Below are 16,182 nucleotides of genomic sequence, written 5' to 3' on the forward strand. Positions count from 1 at the left end.
GACATGATTTATCATAACCACATAGGGGCATGAATCAGGAATATTTAATTAGGGTCCTAGATACATTCACAACACCCACTCCACATATGATGTCCATCATTACTAAATACTAAGCAATATATAAACATATAGGTATGCATGTGTTTTTCAGCCCACCCCAAAATACAATGAATGCATTTGAAATGGTATAGATACACGAAATGAGTATTATACTGTACGCTTTCAAGCAGAGTTATCATTCAGGAAATGCAAATATGAATATTGGCTGAATGAATTGCAAAAATACATTTATGAAATGGTTCTGAATACAGAAAAAAGTTTGAGACCATTTCATCACATAGTTATACAAGATTGTACATTGGCTAGAGGCCGATTCAAAATATTGTCTCTAGAGTCTCTAAAAATAGAACTTCTGTTCTCTAAGAAAGGTTCTACTTTAAGCAGAGTACCATGTGCCAAATAACTGTAAATATTTTGGAAATTTGGGAAAAATAATTTTGTTCTCGCGAAGTGAGAAAAAAATAGTTTCACTGTCTTTTTAGAGTTCTGTTTATCAAAACTGATGGCCGAATTCAGAGTTCAGGGAACGCTGTGAGCTCGCTTTTTCAAATATTATTCTCGTTGTTAGGGGAGAACATTACTTCTGATAGGCCGGTAAAAAATGCATCTACAACAGTAGGTGAAAGTTGGGCCAACTCCGAAAAGGTGGAAATAGTGCATATGTGTGATGCATTGCCATCACCAATGTCGGGATCAGCAATTTTCACAGAAGGTTGTACCTGTGTGTTGCTGCTTTCATCTCGTACCTCACCGCCACTTATTCGTAATGGTGAAGTCTCAACGAATGCCATCATCAGAATAGGTAGCCGCTGAGGACAACACGTTGCACGAGTCGTTACCGGACAAAGCAAAGCGTCGATATCCAATGTTACTGCTGATGGTAGTGTAAGACAAATGTCCAACACGCATTCTTCTCCGCATAGCAGACATCGAAGCACAGGTAAGATGCAATTTTGCCAAATTTGTCTGAATGAAAGAAACCAGGTAGTATTCAGATCTCTTAGCCGGGCCAATCCGAGGACTTTAGTAATACGTTCTAGGTATCGTATTGCTAAGATCGTTTCTTCCATTGTTGCCAGAGTTTTGTCTGTGACTTGGCTTGCCATATCGGAGCAGAAGGAACAAAAATAAAATTCCTAATACAAGTCCCAAAATAAGAGGCAGGCCACCGAAGAGCGAATGCACAAAATTCGGGAAGATGCCAAGAAATGCTTCGAAGGGTGTTAGCAGTCCCGAAAAAATTGTCTTAAATACATGTGCGATGCCACTGGTATCTGATATGTTTAAGATTTGGCTTAACACTTCTACGAAATGCACCGGGAAATTTATCGATAATAGGGTATGTATCTCTGCCGCTGTCCTTGCAACTTGCAGGGCATAGGTCTCTTTGGACGAGGTTAAAGGCGCAGTTGTCTGTAAAAGAATAGACTTCATTCTGCTATAAGTATCAATTCGAATAGAAGAGATATTCACATAAGGCCATATTGCCGCCTCCATGTCTGGATTGCTGTTTGGATACAATACTTGCATACAGCAAATGACCCTGGATGTTACAGTTACGAGATAGGGTTTTCCTGGCACCATGCCACAGCAGCTGTGGTCACTTATTAGAACGTAGCTACCGTTGGAAAGCTGTCTGAAAAATGGCAGATGGGGTGCCCTGCAGATGACATGAAAGGTTGTTCGAAGAACCTTCACAGGCCCCTTGCAAGTTAATATCTTGACACAGGAGTGTAGTGCTTAGTGATTTTTTACAATCATTACCACTAAGAAATACCTCTTTTTTCCCTTCACTGTAACATTTGTGTGTATAAGGTAAATTCCAGGTCGATTTGATGTATCCTTTACCCAACCTTTCATACAGGCCTGCTGGTATATATTTTTGGCAGTATTGAAACTGAAAAGTCGTTATCGGGATTGTAATGGTGCCATGTATTATCCATTCAATGACAGGTCTGACATTGTCAATGGTAATCTCTCTAGTTTTTCAATGCTCAGTATCTATAGTCTGCTCCTTTTTGTGCCAAACTGATTTGTTTATCAGTAAGGTTAAAGATAGAAAACAATGACGTTGTGTTGATTAAACGCCATGGCACATAGCCTGAACGCAGGTTTTGCAACGTCCAGCCTAGCTGTACAATAGAACGTAATTGGGACTGGCCATGTTGTAACATTGGTTGGTAGCAGTTATATGTCCATATACAACTGTCCCCCTAGGCACTGGGTATGTTGCTGACAAAAATCCAGCACTTTTTACGAATAATGTGTTCCTCACAACCAATTGTTTGTATTCAATTTTATTTCATTGAATTCTGAATCTTTGTGTTCAATCCACATCATGTGTTCATTTATCAAAGTTTAAATTTCATCCAAAGAATAATTCATATCCAATGCATTTCGGTGGTTAAACTACCTTCATCAGGGAAACCATCTGCAAATAACAAACAATAATCGCTAAGCATACTGTGTAATGACAGTTTCACTTATCACAATCTACATTTTGAGTTACCAACGTGCTATACGGAGAAATAATCTGGTTCTACGTCTGACTACATCGTGTTAATGAAAACAAGAAGGTTGATACGAGTGACTGTACTAACTGTCGCATTACTTCAGAAACTCTTTGCTCTGTAATGGTTCATACATTCATGATAAACACACTCTTGTTAATAAAATTGTTATTGGGAACATATCTCTACAAGGTTCAGTGAAAACCGATAAAAGACCTACTGTCCATGTGTTTACTGTCGCTAAAGTTTAAACTCTGCTGCCTACCATAAACAACTCCGTACAAAGCGTTCTTATTTCAGTAATCGTACCCCTTCGGTTTCCTTCCCCTCTCTAAAAAAAAATAATTCCCTCGTTTACGCTCTGCTCTCACCTTCAAAAGCTCCTCTGGGGTCTACTAGATGCAACCTCGATTACGCGCTGCTTTCATTTCCGGGTTTAAATAGTTATGTGGTGTTCTGCGCATGCGCTTACTCGCGTATTACGCTAATGTTGTACGCGTAAAGGTGTTTTTTTATATACAATCAAGGCTAACTTTATTAACTATTTCTCATGCTATCGTGTGTTTGTTTTACACTAAATCGCTCAACCTTCATAATATTTGTGACTTAATGCTCACTTGCTTGACTTGCCTTCACGATGTCTAGAATATTAAAGACCAGTGTAACCTACTAACGCTACATTGAGTGTCCATGGTCATAGCGGCAGAACAAACATCTGCCAGCATCATACTACTACTTAAATACTGGCGAGTAAAAAAACATTCCATTCTGTGTGTACGCATACATTACTGAATTTTTACAAATAACACAAATTCTGTCCTGTCATTTAACCTGTGTGGTTTCAGGCTGTTCAAGTAAAAAATCCAATGATTTTCTCGCTTAAATAGGTTTTTCTTATTGGTAGGTACTTCTTTTCTGTCGACTTGCTCTAAGATGCATGCCCTTAATTGACTGATATGGTGTTTTTTCTCTGAAAAGTGTGTCGCCACTGTTGGCTTAAGTGAGCCTGTACGAATATTGCTCTTATGCTCGGTCAATCTTATTTTTAGTTTTCTTTCTGTGTGGCCTACATATACAGAGCCATACGGGCATTTCAACATGTAGATTATGTTGGACGCGTCACATGTTGTACTAACTCTAAGGTAGATATTGTTTCCTTTCATGGGATGGGTGATGACGTTGCCCTTCATCACATTATGGCAATTGCTGCAGTTCAGACACGGGGTAGTGCCTCGAAAACTTGTTACCTCATGAGGTTCGATAGACGTTTTAAGAAAATCTGACACGTTTTTAGCTCTAGTATAAGCAAACATGGGTTCCTTAGAGAATATTCCTTTGAAGTCTGGTTCAAATATCAACATTGGCCAATGTCTTTTAATTGTAGTTTTATACTGTTGACTTACATTGGAGTATTTACTGACACATGTGAGTCGTTTCTCATCCGCTCGTATCTTGCCTGAAAGAAGCTCCTCTCGGGTTTTTAACAAGGTCCTTTGTTGTGCTTGTTGCATTATTGATTCCGGATATCCTCTATCCAAAAATCTTTTGTTCATTATTGATAGTTGTTGTTTCAATTGATCTTCTTCTGAGACCACTCTCTTCACACTGAGAAATTGCGAATAAGGTAAATGTCTCTTAAGTGCTGGGGGGTGATGGCTGTCAAATCTAAGTAAGTTGTTCCAATCAGTCTCCTTCCGGTAGAGGTTTGTGGTAAAGTGACCTCCCACTTGAGTAATTTCGACGTCCAGGTATTGAATACTGGTTTCACTTATTTTCCATGTGAATTTTATTCTTTCTTCTTTGGTGTCCAACTTTACTATTTGTTCCTGTAAGCTTTGATTGGTACCCTTCGAAACTACGAATATATCATCTATGAATCGTACATACAAGTTCGTATGTTCCATCCAGTTGTCATTCTTGTACACGTGCTCTTCTTCAAATGATGCCATGTAGAGATTTGCGTATGCTGGGGCGGCACAGTTACCCATTGAAGTTCCACTTTTCTGGATGAACCATCTGTTGTCATAGTGGAAGTAGCTATACATGAGGGTGAATTCTATGAGTTCCATTAAAAATACTTATAGCTCCTGTGGGTAATCACTTAGAACTAAAGCTCTTTCTACAGCCTCTAGGCCTTGTCGGTGGGGGATAGATGTGTATAGAGCTTTTAAGTCTATGGTTGCCATGGTTGACTGTCCTTCACATTTCATAGCTTTCAGTTTCACCAAAAAGTCTGTGGTGTCCTTTATGTAGGACGGAGTTTTTAGTACCAAAGTTTGAAGGTGTTTATCTAAAAACTTCCCATTGGGCTCATGTAGACTTTTTTTGGTGGATACAATGGGTCCGCATGGTGGTTTCACGGGATCCTTATGGACTTTGGGAACCATGTATAACACGGGGCTGTTCGGATTGTCCTGTGTTAAGTATTTTCTGGCCCGTTCGTTAATCACTCTCTTCTCATACGCGTTGTGCAAGATGGTGTGTAGTGTTCTCTTTATTACTTCTGTAGGATCAAAACTGATTTCCATATAGGTGTGTTCATCAGCCAAATGTTCCATTACCACTTCTTGATAATATGATTTATTGAGAAGGACCAGTGCTCCCCCTTAATCCGCTTTTTGGCAGATAATGTTCTTGTTGTTTGATATAGATTTTAGTGTACCAAATTCTTTATTGGTCATGTTCATCCGTTTGCTTTTCTTTTTGGTGTTCAGTTGGCTTATATCCTTCTTACATAATTGTTCAAAAAGGTCAATAGTCTTATGGCTTATCGGGGCCATGTATGTGCTGTGGGTTTTTAAACCTTTTAGTTTGTCTGGTTCTTGAGGTCTGGTGTCCGTAACTATATTCTCAAAAAAATGACGTAATCTCATTTTCCAGGTTAACTTGAACCTGCGTAAATACCGGCGTATATGAAACGTTTTTGACGCTGTTTGCGAGGTCCCATTATGAAATCTCGCAAGTCAGCACCTTCTTTAAGTAAAGTTAAGTGTTGCTTGATTTCGGGAAATGTGGATTTCTGTAGCCAGTCAAGGCATAGTTTTCCTACACTATATGTTGTAACTATCCCTGAATGTTGTCTGTGGGAATATCTAGGGTCTGGCCTGTTCTGTTTGAACCCCTGTATTTTGTTCAGGAATCTATTTTGACAGTTATTTGTGTCTATAGGCTAGATCAACCACTTTTTCCAATCAAGATTTGTTCTGTTTTGTTTTAAAATATAGGACACGTCTAACCCCTCATCTGTAGTGGTGTTACTATCGGGCATAAGTTTTGGTATAGACGGGTTATTTAAATCTTTTATCTTGGCTAAACCAAGACAGGTGGTTTGCTGAATTGTGTCATTCAGGAACATTATTTTTTCTGGGATCATGCAGGCTCTGAATAATGCTTCTAGACCTTGTACCTGCCATTCTTTTGTTCCCCAGATGGTTTTTGTTTCAATGTTTTTCCAAAACTCAAAACCAAATGTTGACATTTTATCATAAATTTTTTCAGAATAAATCAATTTAGTATTTTTCAGCATGTTTTTCATTCCGGTCTTATTTAAGATCTTGAAATAAAACATTTCTGGATCCGTGTGATTAAACCCTGAAAAGTATAGGAATTTTTCATAAAAAGTTTTTGAACTGCCTATTGGCGGAGTTGGACAATGTTCCCACTGATTATAACTAAAAATATTTCTAGGATTCGCAGACTTATGCAGATAATGATGACCATAGTGGTTATAACAGTACACTTCTTCATAATTCGATGAACCCTGTAAGTAATCATGTTCTGTACATTTTGGTGACATTTCTAAATCTGACATCATATTATTAATATTTTTAAAGTCCCAATCATCAGAGAAAGAACTTGGTGTCACAAAGTCACTCAATGAAATCTTGAATTGGTGTGGATACTTCAAGAGCTCTACTGGGCCATAGATTTCATAGTCAGTTCTGTCCCATGCTATACCACAGGTATAGGCTTTGCTGTGATGTTCACTGATGATAATTCTCTTTTCTCTATGTGAGAGGATCTGTGTGGTTTCAGGACCAAGTTGATGTTCTGACTTGCTGTGTCCATTGTACTGTATTTTCCATAAATACATTTCCCCAAAATTAAAACTAAGATTAGCCAAAGCAGTAGGATAAGTACACCTAACTCAATCCATAGTTCAATCTAAGGGGAAATCAGATATGTTTCTTTGAGTTGATGAAAAAGTTCTATAATTTTCTTTTTGAAAGTTTTTGTTGCTGGCTTGTCTCCATGTTCACTCGGATCATCGGAAAAATCAAAGTTGATAAAGTAGCCAGATGCAGTTCTGTCAATTGGTGGGATTGTTTCCGGATTTCCATTGATCTTTGCATTTTCTCTTGTTTCATTTGTATAGTCGGAGGCTACATCGTTGTAGACTGGTGTTTCTTCATGAACTGTTGCAATTTGGGTTTCAAGGGGCACAAGTTCCATGGCTTTGTTGCATAGTCCTTTTTTATTCACTGATGGTTTATCGAAAGTGATTAGACTTTCAGTTTGAACCTCTTGGATTGTAGCAAGATTTGGTCTTCTACTACTTCTTGGGAGTCCACTGGGCCTACTACTTATTATTGGCCACATGATTGTGGTTTCACCAGGTCGATGGATACAACTCTGTTCTCCTTTTTACCAGCAAGTGGCGGTAGTACTACTGATCTTGTTCCGCTGACAGCTAAGACAGGTACTGCTTTTCTGTAAGAAGGCCCAAATTCCTTCTTCACCGCAATTTTTTCTCTGACCAGATCCCCAATCTTTGGAATCCAGACAGGTCTTGCTGGGACAGGTGGTTCTTCAGTGGTTGTTGGCTTAGACTTTATGTTACTTAGACTTTCCTTGTTTCATTCAAGTCCTGTAAAACAGCCAAACGATCTTTGATATCAAAGGTTTTTTCTTCCACCACTGAAGTTTGACAGTCTAAATCCTGGATTTTCATTCTAGTGCCGAACCATAGTTCGTATGGAGTGAAACCCTTAAGAGAATTTCTTGGCAGATTGTTAAGACTACGTTGGACACTTGTTAGATGTTTGACCCACCCATCACCTAATACCCTCGCTGTTATAGATTTATGTCACGTTTTTTTCTTTCCACAACCACATTTCCCTCAGGATGGAAGGGAGAAGAGTACTGCAATGCCCATGCTGCTCATGGCCTCTTTGTAAGCTTGAGAGCTAAACGCAGGACCCTGGTCAGAATGTAGCATGCCAATTGCGAATGTGCCGATAAAGACTCGCAAATCTTTTATAACAGTTCTGGCGTCAGCAGAGCGCTGGGGCCACATCTTCAGTGAGTCTAGGCTTAATAATTATGGGGCCGCATTTGTCCGGTCGGACGTCTGTGCATAGATAGCCTGATGCTGTCTAATAGTGGTGTCTGGGCTGGTGCCTGGTCCGGTTCACAACTGCGATCTCTGTTGCAGTCCTCACAATTCATTGCAAAATTGTAAATTTCTACGCTCATCCCCGGCCACCAGTATTGTGATTGTAATTCTATCAGAGATTTCAGGATCTCTTGGTGCCTCAGACCCAATCCCATGTGTGCTTCTTGTATCAAGAAGATTCTCCGGTTCGTGTTTGGAATTACTCTATCCCCCACTCCAGGGATTTGAGCAAACGGAACGGAGTTCGAAACCATTATGTATGTATTATTGAGTGGATAGTGGAGAGGTAATGCCGCATAGTCACCTTTTAATAAGGCTTTTACTGCCAGCATGGTTTCTCCATCTATTTGTTTTTCTGAACGCTTTTTAGTGGCTACGGAAGCCGGTTGACCAGCTACTGCTGTGGCTCTATCAGCCAATGAATTCCCTGCAACGTGAACGCAATCACGTCGATGACTCAGTGTATGTATCATGTGAGTCTTTTGTAGTTCTTTCTGCAAAAGAACTACTTGTTCCCAAAGCTTTTTATGCTTTATTGTGGCACCTGTGTCATCTTTGTAACCGTTTTGAATCCAAGTCTGCATGTTCTTATTGTAAGATTGGACGCAGTATCATGTGAGTCTTTTGTAGTTCTTTCTGCAAAAGAACTACTTGTTCCCAAAGCTTTTTATGCTTTATTGTGGCACCTGTGTCATCTTTGTAACCGTTTTGAATCCAAGTCTGCATGTTCTTATTGTAAGATTGGACGCAGTATTGTGAATCGCACACTATTAGTGTGGGGAATTCGCGATCGGCATTTACAAGCGCCATCTTTAGAGATCTTATTTCAGCTCGCTGAGCTGTACAGTTTCTGAATGATTCAGTTTTAGTCTGAATTTACCTAAGCGCCAACGAGCTTTAACAATCGCTAGAGCGTTGTTGTAAATTTGCTTTTCCAGAACAAAATGTTGTGCAAATCTGTCTGTGTAGATTACACAGGTGTACTGTTCAAGAGGCAGAATTTCGATTGGCAGAGGATATTCATATTCATATTCCAGATTTTCTAGTTTTTTCATTTTCGGATCAAAATAGTGTTTCACGTCTTCTGTAGCAAGAGAATTTTCCCATTGTATCCATTTTGGATCTAATGCCACAGCATTTAGATTGCGTGGGTTTGTTAATGCCTCGATGGCTGGTTCTGATGTAAAAACAGTTATTCTCTTGCCTTGGGCTAGGGCTCTTTCTCTTGCTACAGCAGTTTGAACCGTTGTCAGAATTTTTTCTGTAGAACTGAATTTCATTTCAGCTTGTGTGTCCAAATGTGATTTGTAAGCTATTGGTACTGTTTCTCCCTCATTAGAGGTCAGGTATATGAATCCGCATCTTCCTGGGATGACTCGGATTACAAGATTGCGTTTGTTTGCGCGTGTTTGCAGTTTTGTTTTAGTTTACAGGTCTGTCTGTAATGATCTCAAAATTTCTGTGTGTTTTTGAGTCCAATATTTGGTTTGAAATCAGGTTTTATTAATTCGTAGAGAGGTTTAACCCTCTCTGCATAATTTAGAATGTATGTTCTTCCGAAATTCAGGAAACCTAGTATTGATTGTAAATTCTTCTGCGTTTTAGGTGCTTGGAGTACTGCACATTTCTCTAAGAAATTGTCTGCTAGGCTTTTGCCATCACTTGATAATTCATATCCTAAAAACAGGACAGTTAGATGGGCTATTCTTGACTTTTTAAAGTTAAATTTGTAACCTTCTGATGCGAACCCAAGTATTATGGCGTTTACTCTTTTCAAGTGAGTCTCCAGGTCATCGTCTTTAAGATAGATTTCATCCGCATAAAATAATGCCTCATCATCATACATTTGTAGTAATTCTGTTACCCTTGCTGAGAATAATCCTGGGCTATTCTTGAATCCCTGTGGGAGTCGACAAAGTTGTTTTTGCGACCCCATTATTGAGAAAGCGGTCAAATACCTGCTTTCAGGTGCAATGTTTTGACAGAAGAATCCATTAGAGATATCTAATGTCTTTTTATATTTTTTGCGCACAATGTTATTCATTAGTGCTGCACAGTGTGAGTTTTGGACTGCAAAAGTTTAGATGTCTGTAGTCCAAAACTAGACGATATGAATCGTCTGGCTTGGAGACAGGAAACAAAGGATTGTTCATTTGTGAGGTGCATGTTTCAATCACCCCCTGATATTCAAGTTGATCTAAGATCTCTCTGACTTGCTTTTTAGCTTCTTGTTTAACTGGGTACTGCCTGTGTGCAGTAGGTTGATTTTTTAACTGGATTTTGTGGGGAGGAGAATCCTCATCCCATCCTACATGATTTTTATATAAAGCAGGGGCTTGTGCCACTGCCCATTTTCTTGCAAATGTGTATTTTTTATGAATTGGGATATGATTTGAGAAGGCAGGCATAATCATTTCTTCGCCATGAGGGCAGTCCCTGACAAACTCTGGTGGCCAGTATTTTTCAGCTAACAGGATATCATAGCCTTTAGATAGATTCTCCCAAAAGAGACCTTTTTAGGGCTCGACCTCTGCCAATGCGCTTGCACATTGCAGATGTCGAGACATATTGGGTCTTAACGAGAGCTTAACCAAACTGGCGATTTGATGCTGTGCCCGTGAAAAAAGCGCGTGCACGCATCAAAGCCACCAGCCTCCCTCAAACAAACTTCCCCCAGCGTGCGCTCTGGCATTTCTCCTCCCCTAATTATTCACTGCCCAAGGCCGGCCGGCACATCAAAGGCTGCTGCTCCCCGTGCGTCTCGTCACCCTTACTCTCCCCTATTCTTCCCTTCTTTTAGTTGTATTTCCGCAATGATGCAGTATTTAAATTCCATTTTATTTACAGCGTTTCGGTTTTGAAAACTTTTTTTCCCACCATGCTTAGTTATGGCAGGTTAACAATACCCATATTTTGCTTAAAAATACATGACATCTCTTATTTTCCACGTGAAAACATTGTTGATTTGTTTTTGCCCCCGTGTAGCGTTGGGGCTTGCTCTTTTCTTTCTTTGGATGTGCATTGACTGTTACTCTCCCCTATTCTTCCCTTCTTTTAGTTGTATTTCCGCTATGACGCAGTACTTAAATTCCATTTTATTTACATTGTTTCGGTTTTGAAAACTTTTTTTCCCACCATGCTTAGTTATGGCTGGTTAACAATGCCCATATTTTGCTTAAAAATACTTGACATCTCTTATTTTCCATGTGAAAACATGGTTGCTTTGTTTTAGCCCCTGTGTAACGTTGGGGCTTGCTCTTTTCTTTCTTTGGATGTGCATTGACTGCCAACAGTAGCAGTCACTACGCCTCACCTTCCTTTCAACTTTTGACAGTAAATGCCTGAGCACCCCATTCGGAGCACTGGTATTTCCCACCAATATTAAAAGGACCCGAAGATGATGCGAGACGATGACAAACCCGAGAAAGAGGGCTCGGTTCGTAGCAATGCCTCAAGGTACGGATTTTTTTTCTTACTTTTTCTAAAAGGGGAGTTTGCATGTGAACACGTTTACATACAGTCACACACACTTAGTTATAGGTAAAACATTTATTATTGCATTTTTTTCTGACTCTTACAGTGGATGACCTTGAGCGATGCCACTCCCTATTTTACCAAATTCTCAAAGTTGGAGTGGGTTTCAGGCGTTTTGAGTGTTTTAGAACAACTTTTACATTTGTTAATACACAGGTAATTTAATTATGTAATTGCCTATTTTCTGAGCACGCTGCTTTTGCGTATGTGACCCTCTCGTTTTGGACACCACTGCATTGCACCATTTGACAGCCAAAGCATACGTTACTGTTTTAAGTGTGTTTTTAGGCTTTTGAATGGACATTCTCGAAAGAAACCTTGTGCATCTGTTTTAACTAGAAAGTTGTAGTTGATGTCTATATCGTTTCATCTTTAAATGCCACACGGTTGCACGCACGTTGCTGTCAAGTACCTAAATCGAAAGTAGAAGTAAATGTGGTGTTTTTTGTTTTATTTATTTATTTTTTACACTTTTTTTTTACCAACTATAACGAATAGCTTGGAATTCCGGGGCATCGTGCTATCCGGTATAACGTGCTTCGACGCCTTGTCTGGTGTAGTATAAGCACTATATAATTGCAATTTGCATCCTGCTGATATTTTAAATGTTATGATTCAGTAGTTTTGCAAAGAGAGTAGCTGCCACTTGGAGCTAGAACTTGTTGCATTCAAGTGATTTAGAAGAGCACCAGTTAAATCAGGCTCCATTTGCTGAATTCTAGACTCCCTCCTCCATTGCCCAGAGGCGCTGACAACCCTCTGCTATCGCCTGCTCTTTACACTCGATATGCCTCATGAGCACGCTGTGCCTCTAATTCGAAGGGAGGAGGCTGACACCCTGTCCCCAGCAGGCCGCCTCCTCGCCAGACTGCGCTGTTTACTGTAGCTGCCGCTTCTTTTCACTTTTTAGAAATGCTGCAAACAAACAGGACGTGTTTATCCGATATTTTACTTCCTGAGGCGTAAAATCTTCTGCGCAGAAACGCTTCTAATATCTCACCAAACAATAGTGAGTAAAGATACTCCACTGCCCAACACAGAAGAACTGAAATAAGGGATGCGCGTCCCCTCTTATCTCTCCGCTCTCCTTACTCTCACCACTCTCCCCTCCCTCTCTCACCTCCCTCTCACCTCAATCTCCCCTCTCCTCACTATCCTCACTATCCCCACTCTCCCCTCTCACCACTATTCCCTCTCACCATTCTCCCCTCTCCCCTCCCTCTCCCCTCTCCTCACTCTCCAATCCCTCTCTCCCCTCTCCTCACTCTCCCCTCTCCTCACTCTCCCCTCTCCTCACTCTCCCCTCTCCTCACTCTCCCCTCACTCTCCCCTCTCCTCACTCTCCCCACTCCCCCCTCCCCTCTCCTCACTCTCCCCTCTCCTCACACTCCCCTCTCCTCACTCTCCCCTCTCCTCACTCTCCCCTCTCCTCATTCAACCCTCTCCTCATTCAACCCTCTCCTCACTCTCCCCTCTTATTCTCTCTCAACTCTCTTCTCCTAACTACTCTCTACCCTCTAACCTCTCTCCTATCGTCCCGCTCCCCTCAGCACCACCACAGCATCACTCAGCACCACCACATCATCACTCAGCATCACCCCAGCATCACTCAGCACCACCACAGCACCAATCATCACCACAGCATCACTCAGCACCACCACAGCATCACTCAGCACCACCACAGCATCACTCAGCACCACCACAGCATCACTCAGCACCACCCCAGCATCACTCAGTACCACCACAGCATCACTCAGCACCACCACAGCACCACTCAGCACCACCACAGCACCACTCAGCACCACCACAGCACCACTCAGCACCACCACAGCATCACTCAGCACCACCACAGCATCACTCAGCACCACCACAGCATCACTCAGCACCACCACAGCACCACTCAGCACCACCACAGCATCACTCAGCACCACCACAGCATCACTCAGCACCACCACAGCATCACTCGGCACCACCACAGCATCACTCGGCACCACCACAGCATCACTCGGCACCACCACAGCATCACTCGGCACCACCACAGCATCACTCGGCACCACCACAGCATCACTCGGCACCACCACAGCACCACTCGGCACCACCACAGCACCACTCGGCACCACCACAGCACCACTCGGCATCACTCGGCACCACCACAGCATCACTCGGCACCACCACAGCATCACTCGGCACCACCACAGCATCACTCAGAACCACCACAGCATCACTCAGCACCACCACAGCATCACTCAGCAGCACCACAGCATCACTCAGCAGCACCACAGCATCACTCAGCAGCGCCCCTGTATCACTCAGCACCACCTCAGCATCACTCAGCGCAACCACAGCATCACTCAGCGCAACCACAGCATCACTCAGCGTAACCACAGCATCACTCAGCGCAACCACAGCATCACTCAGCGCAACCACAGCATCACTCAGCGCAACCACAGCATCACTCAGCGCAACCACAGCATCACTCAGCGCAACCACAGCATCACTCAGCGCAACCACAGCATCACACAGCGTAACCACAGCATCACTCAGCGTAACCACAGCATCACTCAGCGCAACCACAGCATCACTCAGCGCAACCACAGCATCACTCAGCGCAACCACAGCATCACTCAGCGCAACCACAGCATCACTCAGCGCAACCACAGCATCACTCAGCGCAACCACAGCATCACTCAGCGCAACCACAGCATCACTCAGCGCAACCACAGCATCACTCAGCGCAACCACAGCATCACTCAGCGCAACCACAGCATCACTCAGCGCAACCACAGCATCACTCAGCGCAACTACAGCATCACTCTGCGCAACTACAGCATCACTCAGCGCAACCACAGCATCACTAAGAGCAACCACAGCATCACTAAGAGCAACCACAGCATCACTGGTTCAAATCTGTTCTTTCAATGTTTCAAGCTTTCACGCTTTATTACAAATCACAAAAAGATGTTAATATTTCACTTCTGGAGGGAGGGTTGCCCAGGTGTGCGAGACATTATCAGCTATCATGCTGGTAGGAAACGAAAGCCGCAGTAATTAGTCGCTGATCTTGAAAAGAGAATTGGTGATATGGAAACCAGCTACCTAGAATCTCCCCAGTCAGCCTCCCACTGAAAGTCTTTACATACACTATTTGCCCTCCAACAAAATGTGTTAAATGCCGCAGATGAGGAGTGGTTAACCAATCAGAGCAGAAAACAAACAGGGAGAGAAGCCCAGTAAAACACTTAAATGGTTGTGCACGAATATGTCTGGGCAAGGCCCTATTGCATATATTCAGAACTAGATGGGAACAATATTAGTGGGGATTCTGAGATGGCCTAGGGGTTTGCAACATGCCACATGAACTGGAGGTCTTTATAGTGGATCTCGCACCAAGAAAGTGGTCAGGAGAGAAGTAGCAATTCCTAGAGGGAATCATTCCCAATGAGAAACTTGTAGAGGCCTTATCCCAGTTGTAATCAGGAAATTCGCTGGGCCTCAAGAGGCTTCCAGATGAATTTGTCAAAGACTATAGTTCCCTGGTGACTGATCCCCTTTGGTAGTAGTTCTTACAGGCACAGGAAGGAGGGATGCTTCCCCATGATATGCGCATGGCTGATACAGTGGTGATCCCCTAGTCCAGTCGCCTCCTGAGCAAATGATCCTCGTATCATCCCATATCCATCCTTAATTTGGAGATGTGCTTACTCTGGCTGGAAAGTTACTTGGTCCTCAAGCACTTCTGCTGGTGGACTTCAATAAAGCCTTCCGTTCAGTGGGCTGGGATGATCTGTTTTCTCTGGTGATTAAAATGAATGTTGGGCCGCAGTTTATTCAGTTGGGGAAGCTGTTGTGTATGTATTTAACAGCACAGGTCAGGATTGGACGATCATTGTGAGAGGCTTTGCCGGTGCAACGGGGTACTTGGCAGGGATTTCCATTGATCCATCTCCCCACCATGTTTTCTATGATAGGAAATGAAACACTGGCTGAATGTCTAAGAATCAATGCTCGGGTGAAAAGATAAAACTGGGCCCCTTGGACAGCTAGCTGACTGAGTGGCACTGTAGGCAGATGCCCTCATTTTTTTTAGATGACCCTCCATGTCTCGACCCAGGGTATTAAAGCTACTCAACATTTTTGGCAAATATACAGGGCTGGTAATTAACAAATCCAAATAATCAGTGTGCCCAATTGTTCTTCTAATGCAATCCTTGGACTGTGCTGGAGATTTCCAGCCATTCAGGGAAGGTTTGTTTTAATTATCTAGGGGTTTGTGATGGAAGACTCCAAAAGAGCATGGGAGAAAAATATACAAGCCCAACTAGATCGCTTGAATGGAGACTTTGGGCCCTGCCGTGCACTTCCCCTATTGTCCAGGTATGTTCCGCTAGCTTTAAAATTGTAGTTTTGCTTAGTTTGCTTTATCAAAGGCAGAATTTTCCATACACTAGCCACCATTTTTTCTTCAAATGAGATAACTCGGCTCTAGGGAGATTTCTGTGGAATCAACACCCTCCTCGAAAATGCTTTAAGTCCACCTACGACAGAGGCATAATGGCTGCCGACTTCACCTATTATAGGGCGTCACATATGTCTATAACTGAAAAGTTGTGGTTCGATACGATGGGGGATCCGGCTTTTGCCTCAGATTTACAACAAACAATTTGCTGATCTCACATTTCCTTT

The sequence above is a fragment of the Lissotriton vulgaris genome, chromosome 2_1 (assembly GCF_964263255.1).
Source record: "Lissotriton vulgaris chromosome 2_1, aLisVul1.2, whole genome shotgun sequence".
Lineage (NCBI taxonomy): Eukaryota > Metazoa > Chordata > Amphibia > Caudata > Salamandridae > Lissotriton > Lissotriton vulgaris.